We start from the raw sequence: 10,997 nt of genomic DNA, 5'->3' as shown, positions 1-10,997 counted from the left end.
TTCACTTCAGACCATCCACTTGAGTTCATTCACTGCAACGTAGACTGGACAAAGTAAACTCCAGGTATATTTTGGTCATTTCATATTAACACTACTTGACCAATACGACTGTATTCATCCGGCGAAACTCTTCAATTCAACATGTCTGGGCCGAACTGATTAGTAATAATAATAAGTTAAATTTCTCTCCCTACCTGGATTGAATTTGGGTGAATCCTGGCAACTAGATGCAAGTCACTCTTGAAATTGTACACTAAAACATCAATAAACACAACTTGGAAATGTATTCAATGTTTTCTTTATAACTCTGGCTTTCACTTTTGAAATTATCTGATACATATATGTGTGTTTGTGTTTCATTTCTCAGATTTTTTTAATGGTGAATTAGCTATTGTTGTAGGAGGAAAGTTTGATAAAATATTGAAGTGTGCTAGTTTTTGAGACATCCTTAAGTATTTGATTTATTCTGGTGTACAATGTACTTATGAGGGTGTGTGGAAAAGTTCCTGGCTTTAAGGGTATTGCGAAAGGCCTGGTTGGAGGCCCTACTTTTCTAGCTCTTTTGCAGGGCTTAGAAAAATTGAAGGACTGCTGCTATATATGTGTGTGAATCAGAAGGTAATATGTTGAATAAAGTCATAATTAAATGATCTTCCTGTATTTACTTTTGTCTAAAGCCAGGAACTTTTCAGCACTCCCTCGTATGTTTAGTTATTGTTATAGTATTTAGCTATATGTGACTACACTCATGTTTTCAGGGCTTGTGCATCTTCGACTGATGTGAGCGAACTTGGTGTATCTGGATCCAATTTAGTCTTTCTCTTGATACAGGAAGAAATTTGAGGGAAATTTGGAAAACGATTTCTCAAAGATTGAGTAACCAGCCATTGACTCCACTCTAGTCTGGTTATACACCATACTGTTTAGTGAGTACTGTAGTACAATCTGGTAGTGGAGGCGCAATGGCCCAGTGGTTGGGGCAGTGGGATCGCGGTTTCGTTGTGAGTGTTTATTGAGCGAAAACACCCAAAGCTCCGCGAGGCTCCGGCAGGGGATGGTGGCGAACCCTGCTGTACTCTTTCACCACAACTTTCTCTCACTCTTACTTCCTGTTTCTGCTGTACCTGTAATTCAAAGGGTCAGCCTTGTCACGCTGAATATCCCTGAGAACTACGTTAAAGGTACACGTGTCTGTGGAGTGCTTAGCCACTTGCACGTTAATTTCACGAGCAGGCTGTTCCGTTGATCGGATCAACTGGAACCCTCGACGTCGTAAGCGACGGAGTGCCAACAACAACAACAATCTGGTAGTATACTGTAAAGTAGTTTGGCAGTGTACTGTTCTGTCGTCAATTCCACCCCATTACGGCCACTTAATTTGATGAGAGTTTGTCAGGAGCAAAAAGATTAAGTAAATACCATAAAACATTTAGTTCAACACTCCACTGCTTTTTATTTTTGCGGTTTGCATTGTGGTAGTGTTTTTTTTTTTTATCACTAAACACAGTACTATTAATTTGCTTTGTTCATAACATAACTACTTCATGTTAGATTGCAACTTTGACTAAGCTGGCTGACAGCTCAGACTAAACTTAAAACCTCAGTGATACCGGCTTGGTAGATGAGACAAGGGAAGCTCCACATCAGTCACAGGCAGCATGCAGTCTGTAGGACGTTGTGAAGGATACATCTAACAGAAAATTTGCTTGAATTTTTTTTTCCGTGATGCTACTTGCTTAATCATGAGTCATGTCTCTTGTGCCTCTCTCGTCCATGCCTGCTTTGCTCGGTCACTTGATTTGTTAGAAATACAACCCAAATGTCTCTCAAATCACACCCACAGTCTATGTGGCAAGAATTTCAGTGTCATTCATACTGCAATTCTTACTGGAAATTGAGACCAGGACAACGTTTGTGTGTGTATGTTGGCATAGATTACAAACCCGCTTGCAAAGGTTTCACACAAATATTCAAGAGTTAAACATGGATAGAGACCTGGCTGCGTAGCTAAGAAAGTCACTTTGTAGTTGTGTGGTTCAGGTTCGATCTCACTGCACTGCTCTCAGGAAATGTATGTGGAGTTTGTTAGCTGTGAACTTAGTAAAAGATCGCAGTATGTGTGTGTGTGTATATATATATATATATATATGCATTTGTATGTTTTTATATATATATATGTGTGTGTGTATACTATAGGGGTTGGACAAAATAATGGAAACACCCTAGCATCATAATTTTGAAATATCTATAAAACCATCAAAAGCTTGTTTATTTTTATGTTTTCGGATTGCTAGTGTTGCTTAATATATTTTGCTAAAATTGCTGTTTCTTTTCAGATATCATCAGAAGAAGGTAATTAAAATTCATTAAAATGACAGATCTATCGGACTTTCAAAGAGGTCAAATTGTTGGTGCTCGTATGGCAAGTGCTAGCGTAACGAAAACAATCGAAATGTTTGGTGTATGAAGAAGTACTGTCTTGAAAGTAATGACAGCCTTTGAAAAAGAGGGAAAAACCTCCTCGTCGAAACAAAACTCCGGAAGAAAACCAAAACTTTCAGATACGGACCATCGGACTCTTAACGTGAATTGTTAGAAAGGATCACAAAAGTACACCTCCCACAATTACTGCAGAGCTTAATGACCACCTCGAGAACCCAGTTTCCACAAAAACTGCTCGCCGGAAGGGCTGCAATAAGAAGACTACTACTTTCAAAAACAAACGTTGCAAAGCATTTAGAGTGGAGTAAAAACCTACAGAATTGGTCCATAGAGCAGTAAAAGAATGTTATTTTCTGGGACGAATCATCCTTTACTTTATTTGCGACCACCGGCCGAGTATACGTGTGGAGACAGCCAAAAGAAGCATTTGACCCAGACTGCCTTCTAACTGTTAAACATGGAGGAGAACCTGTCGTGATGATGAGGGGGGAGGGGCTATCTCTTAAAAATCCGCCGGCCCAATGGGTTCCCTTCATGGCAGAATTAATAGTCAAGACTAAGCATTTTATCTGATCAAATTCATCCTATGGTTGCGGAACGGTTTCTGGAGGGGAACAATCTTTCAGGATGATAATGCACCAACTCACACAGCTAAAGTTGTTACTGAATGACACAAGGGACATTCTAGTGAAGTTGACTATCTTATCTGGCCACCACAGTCCTCAGATCTCAATATTATTTAACATTGATGGTGCATTTTAGAAAAACAAGTAAGGAGTCGATATCCTCCACCATCATCACTACAAGAGCTAGAAGCTGTTTTAGCTGAAGAATGGACAAAAATTCCTTTGGAAACAATTCAAACTTTGTACGAGTCCATACCTCGTAGAATTGAAGCTGTAATTACTGCCAAAAGCGGTCCTACTCCATATTAAAATAAATTTGTTTGAAATTTTAAGGTGTTTCCATTAATTTATCCAACCCCTGTATATAGGCACAGGTGTGTGTTTGTAGTATGAAATTTGCTTTCCAACCACATACTTCAGTCGTCTGCGTAGTACTTTGGGCAAGCGTCTTCTGTTATAGTTCCAGGCTGATCAAACAAAGCCTTGTGAGTAGATATAGTAGACAGACTGAAAGAGTACTGTCGTATGTATATGTGTGTGTTTGTGTTTTCTTGTCTTGAGATCGTGTGATAGTTGTAAATGATTGTCACTCTCATACTAACATTGTCATTCATTTCCAATATTTTGCGAGAGCATATCTGACCATGGGGAATAATTATCATGCTTGGAAACGAGGGCTGGCAACAAGAAGGTTATCCGACTGTAGAAAATCTGTTAGTCCCATGCAAGCATGGAAAAGTGGACGTTAGAACGCTGATGTTGTTATAAGTGTGACTGTAATATATGTATTAATGTTTATGTCCTTGTGTGTGTATATGTATGTGTCTTATATATGTTTGTGTCTGTATCTTAATATGTAGGTTCAGAATATGCCTCAAGCATGTCTGAAATTGTAAAAGTTTGTATCTATTTATGTTACTGCTTAACGCTGTCGACCCGTATTTTACTTACGGTGACCCGTTGAATAGCGCAACCAGTCATTTATCGATGACAAGAATATCAATAGAGGGACCTGTCTCTCGTGTCAATTCGCAGCATCAGCCTTTCTGGTCTCTGTTGCTGAAGAGATAACCAATCCGATATACATGCATCCAACTGTCTTGTTAGGGCTCGCCGTGAGCTGACTCCCTATATTTACACCTTTTTGTCTACAACAAGAAATTTTCACCATGGCAAAATACAGTTCATGCCTAAAGCATATTTAAACTTGTAACAAGTTTTCGTGTGTGTGCTCGTATATGTATGAATATAAATATGTGCAGGTATGGCTCTGTGGTCTTGGATTCAGTCCCACTATATGGCACCTTGGGCAAGTATCTTCTACTATAGCCCCGGACCGACCAATGTTAGTGAGAAGATATAGTTGACGGAAACTGAAAGAAGCCTGTTGTACATGCAGAAGAAAAACACAAAGAATGGAGAATTATACATTTCTTTAATTCGCTTATTCGCATTTCGATCAGAATGGCATTTTAAAATTTTGCAATGCAGTAATCAAACATTAATCGATCGATCGCATACATCGCCGACTAAGATTCTACTGAGATAGAGAAATTGAACACCATCCTATTCTCATCAATGATATACCACACTGATTGGAATACATAATATTTTAAGGGAGGTAGTTGTAAAACTAACAACATTTGACCAGCATCAAGTGTGAGGGTAATTGTTCAGCAGACAGGCTAAGGATGGTAGTTACCAAACTATGCTAGAATTATGATACTTAGATTCGGCTCAATCGTCAACTTGAATGTTTATGGCAAAACTCCTACTCTGTTCAAACTATCACTAACCAAATCAAATAGAATATATATTAGCGACAGAAGCAGTATTAATATCGAGAGGTAATACGTATCCCCACTTAAACGTGGATGTTCTATTAGAACAAACTTTACATTTACTGAATCCCTTCGAATATCTAGCAAATATATACTTCGATTAGAGGTTGTGTTAACCTCATGAAGGGATGGTTTCATCCAAGGAAATACTGGTTCAATGCTTAGTGTTTTGGGGGAGCAAATTTCCTTAAAATAATAGGTATATACACATATATATATATATATATATATATATATATATATATATATATATATATATATATATAAGAACATATAGTTTATATTCATATAAAAAAAAAATAGAGATTGGGAAGTTAATAATTGTTTATTATTAACAGTAAATTAATCATCATCCCTTACAGCTGTTTTAATTAATGCTCAGTAAATTTTAAGTAAATACTAAATTTTATATAACCTGAGTATATCTTCAGAGGGAAAAACTATGCCCTTGGATGTTTTATATGTGTTTATGGATTCATTATAGCAGACTATAAGGAATTCATAAACGCATATAAAACATCCAAGGGTATATTTTTTCCCTCTGGAGATATGCTCCGGTTATATAAATTTAATATTTACAGTGTATTAATTGAAGCAGCTGTAAGGGATGATGATTAATTTGCTGTTAATAATAAACAGTTATTAACTTCTCATTCTCCATTTTCTTTTACACATATATGTGTGTGTGCGCGTGCATGTTTGCGATTGCTTCTCACCACTGCTTGACAACCGGCGCCGGTTTGTTTATCTTCCGTAACTTAGCGAAGTGCCAGGCTTAAAAAAATATGCACTGGGGTCGATTTATTTGACTATACCCGTCAAGGTGGTGTTCCAGTATGGTCGTGGTCCAATGACTGAAACCAGTAAGAGATAAAAACGATAAGAGATATAAGCGTGTGTGTGTGCATATATATATATATATATATATATATATATATATATATATATATATATATATATATATATTCTCAATCGCAGAATAATGCTAATAATATAGCCTGAACAGGATAGACTATCCCTATTTTGCAGAGAAAAGTGTAGGTGGCTAGCTGTGGACTCACATCCCCGTGATTACATGTCACGATGCTTTGACCGATTAAGCTAAACTACCCACTATGTAATCACGGGGATGTGAGTTCGCGTCCACAGCTAGCCACCTACATTTTTCTCTGCAAAATAGGGATAGTTTATCCTGTTCAGGCTATATTATTAGCATTATTCTGCGATTGAGAATTTAAAATCACTTCTTTAACTTTCTAAAAGACATCTCAACGCTTCTAAAAGCAAACTTCGTTTGTTTATTTATGTTTCTCGTAATTTGAATTTAACACACACACACACACACACACACACACACACACACACACACACACACACACACACACACACACACACACACACACATATATATATATATATATATATATATATATATATATATATATATATATAATCCAAATAATGAGAAGGCAAAGAAATTCTTTAACACATCTTTAATGATTCGTTACAATTGTTTCTGTACCAATTCTGCTTGCAACGCCAGTTAATGCAAATATTCGAAGTGAATGTTTTTGTAGTAAGGATCTAATACGATGCAGAACTAATACCTCAAGGGACTTCGTTCGTAAAGTACTGGTCCTCGATAAGCAAGGTACACACGCGCACACACACATATACGTTTCTGCGAAATCTTTTGATGATTTTGTAGAGATCACAGCTAAGGTTATCCTTTCCTTGAAGTTTCAAGTTCAACTCACTCATGTGGGATGTGATATCACCCCAAAAATGACAACTTTGACAGACAGGTAGGTTCTGAGAGAAGTGGATTAGCTCTATCCTTTTCGGTGAGAAAAATATTTATTTCTCTTCGGAGTTTATAAAAACGAAACAGGACTTTACCACAGCTGAGCTACCTCATTGTTGTGTGATAAGGTAAATCACAGAATTCAGAATATATTTCTTTAAGAAAAGCCTGGAACCGGCTGTGATTAAGTGTATGATCCCAATGAAGTTCACCATATGATAGGTTTCAGCACGCAAGACATCTAAATCTTTCCCACAGAGTACTTTATACAATGTATAAACAGGGCGCTTATATAGGGCTTAAGTGAATATCAAAGTTTGAAAATATTAGATCCTTACCTCTTGTGAGCTCTTTCAACACTAAAATATGCAAAATATGTTACAATTCACTAAAGTCAGTCCCTTTTATATACGGCACTCTTCAGACCGGTTTAAACACGGCAATGCAAGTTAAAACATGATCGCTGTAGGAATGAACTCTCATTGCATGTACTTATACAAAAGCTGCAGTGCGGCGGCGGGCTGGAATTTCCTGAGTCGTTAGAAAGACTGATAGAATATTTGGTGGTCATTGTTCCAACTCTCTGAGCTCAAGTTGTGTGTCGTTCATTATGCTACGAACACCAACTAGTAATCTCTATATGTCCCACCTTAAATATAAATCATAACATTTCTGTTATGATTCTTTACGAACACCAAATGAGAATCTCTACGAAATACAACTTGATGTATGTTGGTTGTACAACAGAACAATTAAACAAAAGATTTAATAGGCAGATATAACGTCAGGCACAATAACAGCAGTTCGACAGAACTTGCCGAACATTTTGTTTCAAATGGCTGCAATTTTGAAAAGGACTTGAAAGTGCATATTCTCAGAAAATATTCTGAATCTGCTTCTCTTTCAATACTCAAAATGCATGAGGAGAAATATGTTTGCAGGTTATTTACATCAGACCCTGAAGGAATGAATAAAGTGTCAGGAGAATATCATCAAATTTACACAAAACTGTTTGATTGAATTTTTTTTTTCCTTTCCTTTTTTTCTCGCTTTCTTTTTTTCTGTCTTTTTCTTTTCGCCAGTTATGAAATTGAAACTTAAAGCCTGATGATGTCATTCCATCAACGTATGGACGCTGGTTGCTCTCGTTTATGCTTTAGATTTGAATTTCTATAATTTTGAATTTTTATCACTTTTTATTTTGAACTCGACAAAGACAGGCTTGCTATCGAAATACCGCCCAACCAATAAAATATCTATTGTAATCGCATCGCAGTCTTTGTTTTGTCTAATAATAATAATAATATAATGGTTTCAAATTTTTTCCACAAGGACAGCCATTTTGGGGGAGGGTTGAGTCGATTACATCGACCCTAGTCTTCAACTGGTACTTATTTTATCGACCACAAAAAGACGAAAGATAAAGTCGACCTCGGCGGAATTTGAACTCAGAACGTAGCGACGGACGAAATACCGCTATACATTTCGTCCAGCGTTCTAACGATTCTGCCAACTCACTATAATAATGATAAAATAATAATAATGGTTTCAAATTTTGCCACAAGGGCAGCAATTTTGGGGAGGGGTGAGTCGATCACATGGATCCCAGTGTTCAACTGGTACTTATTTTATCGGACCCGAAAGGATGAAAAGTATCAGTTCAAGGATGTGAATTTCAGAACAGTTAAAACGTTGGATGGGATAACTTGTAGTATTTGTCACCTTCCTCTGAATTCTGACAGGAATATATCTGGTGTTAAATTGAAACGATTTTTGTTTTGCCCTTGAAATACATGGGTAGAATAGAGAGTGGTCAGCTGTATATATGATGAACAGCTGCATGTATGATGGATAGATGCAGTCTTTCACGGTAAACCTTTCAAAGGCTTGCGTTAGAGAGGAACTTTTTAAATAGCAAGGAACATTTTAAATACATTACATGGTCGACTCTTTTCCGATAATGATCTTAGATATGGTAAGCCGGGGTATCAGAGCACAAGAGCCTAGCTGTCTTCAAATACAACCACAAACGGATTTGAATTTAGCAATGGAGTTGGTGAAATAGGATGAAACTGATGTTGAAGTTGTGTAACACTAGGTCATTCCTGACTGAGAAAACCTATGGCTCGTAGGTAGTCAGTGAAATGACTAGCTGTGATAAACAGATCTATAGTTAGAGTATTCCTTGCTTTCATTTAATTTAGAATCATACTCTGCAGTGCTTATTGCATACATTAGAAAGTGTTACACACAGATCTATAGTTCGAGTAACCCTTACCTCCACCCAATGAAGGATTACCTTAGCTGTATTAAAGAGCAGTAAATAGAGCTTGTGCTGTTCTCTATTCAGTCTGTTTCTGTACTGTCACAAGAGGTTCTGTAAGTGGTCACAGTGGAGGCCTGCAACATGGATTCGGTCAATGGGTAAGTGTAATTAGAAAACAGAACACAAATCATCATCATTTAATGTCTATTTTCCTTGCTGGCATGGGTTAGACTGATTGATAGGATCCAGTGAGTAGTAAGGCTGCATCAAGATCCAATGTTTACTTTGGCATAGTTTCTACTATGGATGCCCTTCCTATGGCCATTGGAGTGGGAACCCCGTGGCACCTGGCTGTTTTTGAGTTCAAATTCTGCCAGTGCTAGCCTCGCCCCTCGTCGTTTTGTGGGTATTTTGCTATGTTTTTTGTGTATGTTTTTTTTCTTCAATATTTGTCCTGGTTGACAGAGATAGTGCTGTTAGGGTGGAGTTGTACTAGTGCTGTGGGTATATTACAGATGTGTCTGGACTGAGTGGGAAGGAAAGGGGTCAGTGGATGGTTTTATGATATTGTTATGTATGTAGTGGAAAGGACTGAAAAAGATGGTGTTCAGTACAGTGACAAACTATGTAACACGTGGGTTTTTCGTGTAACATGCATTTTACAGGTAACATATAGGATTTGCGCGTAACGTGGGCTTTATGTGTAACACGTAGGCTTTGTGTGTAGTATGTGGTCTTTGCGTGTGACACGTAGATTTTGCCCGTAACATGTGGCCTTAAATTTGTATATGTCTTTTTTTAATGTGTAAGTGGTTTGGAATGATTGGTGTCCAGGCATAATAGATTAATGTTTTTTTGTTTTTTCGTTGGACAAATGTAACATGTAATTATTCTATTACTGTAGCATGTTCATGTTGTAACTCCCTGCATTTTGTGTTTAGTATGTATAGTATATTTGCTGTTGAGTGTGATAAATGGTTGCATATTTTTGTTGTTGAGTGATGGATGGCTGTATATTTATGTTGAGTGTGATGGTTGGTGTTACTTATATTCTCTTGTGTTGACCTAAAGAAAATAATAGACTTAGTTGGTGCTATTTTAAGTTGTGCTTGCTTATCTGCCGGGCAGCCGTTACATAGTAGACCTACGATCAAGTATGTCCCAGCCGTGGTCATCCTGTCTTCTATTCAGATATAATGAGACTACGTTATCAAATGTGACATTTCTTTTTTAAAGTATAGGATATCAGATCAGAGTTGGTTACTATTTCTAGCAAACCTAGTGATCACATACAAATTTCCTTCACTACTTTTAATCTGTTAGGTTGGAATATTATTGAAGTAGTACTCCAATTGTATAATGAGGTAGTACTTCATTAGTACGCCATTAGTTCAAGAGAATAGTGGGAAAATATGGCTGTAATTTGTGGGAGAGTGAGCCGGAGGTATAGGTACAAACTGAGTGTGGATCCTTGCAGTGCTCCACTGATATTTTAGATAAGTTGTCATTGTACGCGACATAGACATGGTTGTTAGAGAAATAATTCACTAAACAGCGCTTTGTTGTTTGTTGAAGAAGTGCTTTGTAAGTAGGTTGCGAGAAATGAACATAAAAGCTTAGTCGATATCAACGATAATTAAGAAGGTGTGTGTTGATGATTTCTTTGGTTGAATCTGTAATTTTCATTTATTTATCTATTTGTATGATTTGTGAGTAGTGTGGTTGTTGAGTGCAGTTGTGCGAATTCACATTCGGAGTGAGAAAGAGGAGTGTGTAGTGTAGGCTGTGTATACATGTGATATGAAAGATAAGTTTTAATGTAACTTTTGTAGGTGTATATAGAGATGTAATGGATTTATGGTGAAGCTGTTTTGATTGGGCTTTGGTCAAGTTTTAAAACTATTATAATTTTGCTCTGCTTTCAGACTCTGGAGATTTATTAGTACTGGATATGAATAAATAAAATATAAGTTTCAAAATTTTTTAACAGTATTTTGTGGCATGGAAACTTATAAATT

Source organism: Octopus bimaculoides, chromosome 8 (genome assembly GCF_046866305.1).
Source record: "Octopus bimaculoides isolate indiv1 chromosome 8, ASM4686630v1, whole genome shotgun sequence".
Lineage (NCBI taxonomy): Eukaryota > Metazoa > Mollusca > Cephalopoda > Octopoda > Octopodidae > Octopus > Octopus bimaculoides.
The sequence above is the reverse complement of the archived record's forward strand: the minus strand, read 5'-3'. Positions refer to the sequence as shown.